Source organism: Melozone crissalis, unplaced genomic scaffold, assembly GCF_028551555.1.
Source record: "Melozone crissalis strain CALT ecotype California unplaced genomic scaffold, PUWL_Pcris_2 ptg000272l_1, whole genome shotgun sequence".
In the NCBI taxonomy this organism is placed as follows: Eukaryota; Metazoa; Chordata; class Aves; order Passeriformes; family Passerellidae; genus Melozone; species Melozone crissalis.
In genome coordinates, this window is record NW_026536026.1 from 344,909 (window position 1) to 348,657 (window position 3,749).

Sequence of the window (3,749 nt, forward strand, 5' to 3'; positions counted from 1 at the left end):
GTCGCTGTCCCTGCCTAGTCACAGCTGAGCTGGTGGCACTGAAAACTTGAGTTTCCATTCACATCCCTCCTGTACCTGCAGGTCCCTGTGCCCTCACTCGGGGCTTTATTCTCCTCCCTGCTTTCCCCTCATTTGTGCCCGGCTCCGGAGGAGAGCACTGGGAATTGATCGCTGTGTTGGCTTCGCTGATTTAATCCAAATTTAACCAGGCGGGAGTGAGCGAGGGCAGCCCGGGGGCCCGGCATGCTGTGAAGAACCCGTCGGTGCCGAGCGGTGCCGTTAATAACGGGGGTGAAAGGCGGCAGCCCCCTGGCATCGCCCCTCTCACCCTGGCACAGCTCCCACGGGGACAGAGCTGTCCTGGGGACACGGCACAGGCACTGTCAGGGGCTGTCACCTGGTGGGCGCTGAGCCCTTAGTGCCAGGACAGAGCTGTCCTGGGGACACGGCACAGGGACCCTCGGGGGCTGTCACCTGGTGGGTGCTGAGCCTGAGCTGTGCCAGGACAGTGCTGTCCTGGGGGACACAGCACAGGGACCATCAGGAGCTGTCACCCAGCGGGCACTGAGCCCTTAGTGTCAGGACAGAGCTGTGCTGTGGATGCGGCACAGGGACCCGTCAGGGGCTGTCACCTGGCGGGCCTGACCCCGAGCTGTGCCAGGACAGAGCTGTCCTGGGGACGCAGCACAGGGACTGTCAGGGGCTGTCGCACGGCGGGCCTGACCCCAAGCTGTGCCAGGACAAAGCTGTCCTGAGGACATGGCACAGGGACTGTCAGGGGCTGTCACCCGGCGGGCCTGACCCCGAGCTGTGCCAGGGCTGCATGGGCAGCAGCTCACCCGCGAACCCGGAGCTGCATCCCCGCTGGCAGAGCCCTTCTAGAGCAGGGATGGCCCCGGGCTCATTGCATCCCACCTATGGCTCCAGAGCCCCGGAGGGACTGATGGCAAACGCCTTTGGATGAGTCTCTTTTTTTGGCAGTGAATGAAATAAGATTTGTGCTGCTGGTGATAAGAGACTGCAAGATGGACTCATCTGATCCTCACAGCAATTCAGAGAGGCTGATGCTGACATGGCAGAACAGGTCCTACAATAGTCTTCACGTCCCAGCACACAAAATGGGTGAGAAAAAGCATTTTTAAAAGTGACTGGGGAAACTCTGCAGTTATGATGCTATCCTATCTCAAGCCCAGGGTTCCCCTCCGGCCTCTTTGGAGTCACAAGTACTTAAAAAATGCTCTGCTCTGAACTCAGGCTGGGTCATGACTCATGTCTTGGGCTGTAAAAATGCAATTCATTGTGTCAGCAGGAAAGTGGCTGTGGGCAGCGCTCTGGCAGCGGTGAGGCTGGCCAGGGCAGGCTGTTCAGCAATTACACCCACTGGAGCCCAATTTCCATCTCATATTTTGCTACAGCACACAAAAAAGGTTCAGGGGAAGGAAAGGCTGAAGGGGAAAAGTGTTTCACTTAAAAATCCTGGTAGGACTCTATGCAGTGGCTTGTCTGGCCACAAATCCATCTGTTTTGGTGCAAGTGCAAAGCCTGGACCTGCCACCTGGAAATGTGACCTCAGGAGTCTCCTGTAGCCTGTGGAGTTTGCTTTGTACCCAGAAGAGACACCTCTCATGCTCATCCTGGCATCCTTCCAGAGAGAAAAGGGCAACTGAACCCTCTGGATGTCTGTGCCTTGCTGTGGGCCTTGTCTCTGGGTCTTCCCCCAACCAAAACTACTTGCAGGTACTTTTAGTATGAACCCATCACCAAAAACTAAGTTACCTGTCAAGGGCAGCACTGTGAGGCTTCACAGCATTGGCACCCTGGGACTTAATTTTGCTTGTGGACTTAAATGTCCAGTTATGTATCTGGGAGTGTTTAGCTGTTGTGAGCAAATTTGGGACACATTGCCACAACTGAGTCATTGGAGAAGCCAAACAGCCTTGAGAGGAGAGGAGCCTGGTGGCTCCAGATGAGCATATGGCAGTCCTGGGAGCAAACTCACACACCTTTGCCAGAGGAACATCTGGATTCCTTAAAGGAAGGGGTTTAGCCAGGAAGCACCAACTCCATGAAGAAAATCTGGATTCCTTAAAGGAAGGGGTTTAACCAGGAAGGATCAACTCCATGAAGAAAATCTGGATTCCTTAAAGGAAGGGGTTTACCCGGGAGGGATCAAATCCATGAAGAAAACCTGGATTCCTTAAAGGAAGGCGTTTAACCAGGAGGGATCAATTCCACAAAGAAAACTTGGATTGCTTAAAGGAAGGGGTTTAACCAGGAGGGATCAATTCCAGGAAGAAGATCTGGATTCCTTAAAGGAAGGGATTTTCCCAGGAGGGATCAATTCCATGAAAAGCAGCTGCCCTGTTCCACTGCTGTCCAGGACAGAGCAATGCTGTGGGATTGGGACAGGGGCTCAGTGCCTGTTAAAGCCCTGGGCACTAAGGAAGCCCAGGAGCAGCTGCAGGCAGAGGCAGCTGAGGGATTCCTGCTGCCTCCCACCAACGCTGCCCACGATTCATCAATTACCTATCTGCTCAGTCCTTTTCTCCATCCTTTTGCAATCTAAATAGCACATTTTATAGTTGCTGCTAAGTGATGTGATCAACATCAATTACCTACTAAAAGAGAATCAAGTCTTGATTTAAAATTAAGTGCTGCATTTTCCCATGTTCTTTATATGTAGCCAACAGAATAATTGCAGAGACATAAAAACTAATTACACAACTCCACAATTATGCCTCCCTCCTAGTGCTGTGATTGTCTTTAAGTATACTGATGAAAAATTACTCCCAGTCCCAAATTACTCTCTCACACCCATCTTCTCTAATACCTTTTGAAAAAGCCCTTCATCCCATCAGACCAGAGAGAGGAACTCCAGATGCAGAAGGTAATACATGCAGAGTGTATTTTCTTATCTCTTAGATGTAGGAGCAGTTTCAGATGTGGGATTTGGTTGGGATTGCCCAGGGATGCAGCAGTGCTCCTCTCTGGATGGACTGAGCATCTCAGTGAGGCTTCCCAAAGTACCTGGTGTGCAGCAGCCTGAGACAAGCAGGGGGAAAATCCCCTTCTCAGTGCCCCAGCTGACATTTGGCTCCTGGGCTGCAAGCAGAGAGACCAGTCCTGCCTGGCTGCCAGCCTTGGCTTGGTGTGTGGAGCCCAAAAGGAGGAGGAAGAGGATGAAGTACAGCAGTACTTCCCCCATCCAAAAGCCAGGAGTTATGCCCAGGCAGCAATCACGTAGCTGCCTGAGAAACTATAATCCTCAACAAAAATCATAAACATCTATAAAGCTCTGGTGCACTCCTGACAGGCTTTGAGGGATTTGATTCCAGATTATGTTTTTGAGATGTTTACAACCAGCCTGGAAAGACTGAAAATATTCAGTTACTGGCAAGGAGAGCTGAGATTTGCTTACAGTCAATCTCCTGCCTCCAGGATCTCTGTTGGTGCCAGCAGTGAAACACAGCATGGGTGAGCAGAGTCGTGGGGACAGTGGCCCAGGGACAGGTCCCCTGATGTCACTGAGCATCTTTCACTAGATGATTAAGCATTGCAGGTTTAATTTTGGGGCTGGCACGTTGGTTTTGGCTGCTGTGCAGTGGATCCCATGGCCTGTTCCTCAGCCACAGCCCAGCCCTCACCAGGGAGGGCTGCACAGCTCGTGGCTGATTTTCCATCATCTCTGCAATGCCATCACTCAGTTGCAGTTGGGAGAGGGGTGGGAAATGCTTTGGCATGATTTTAAT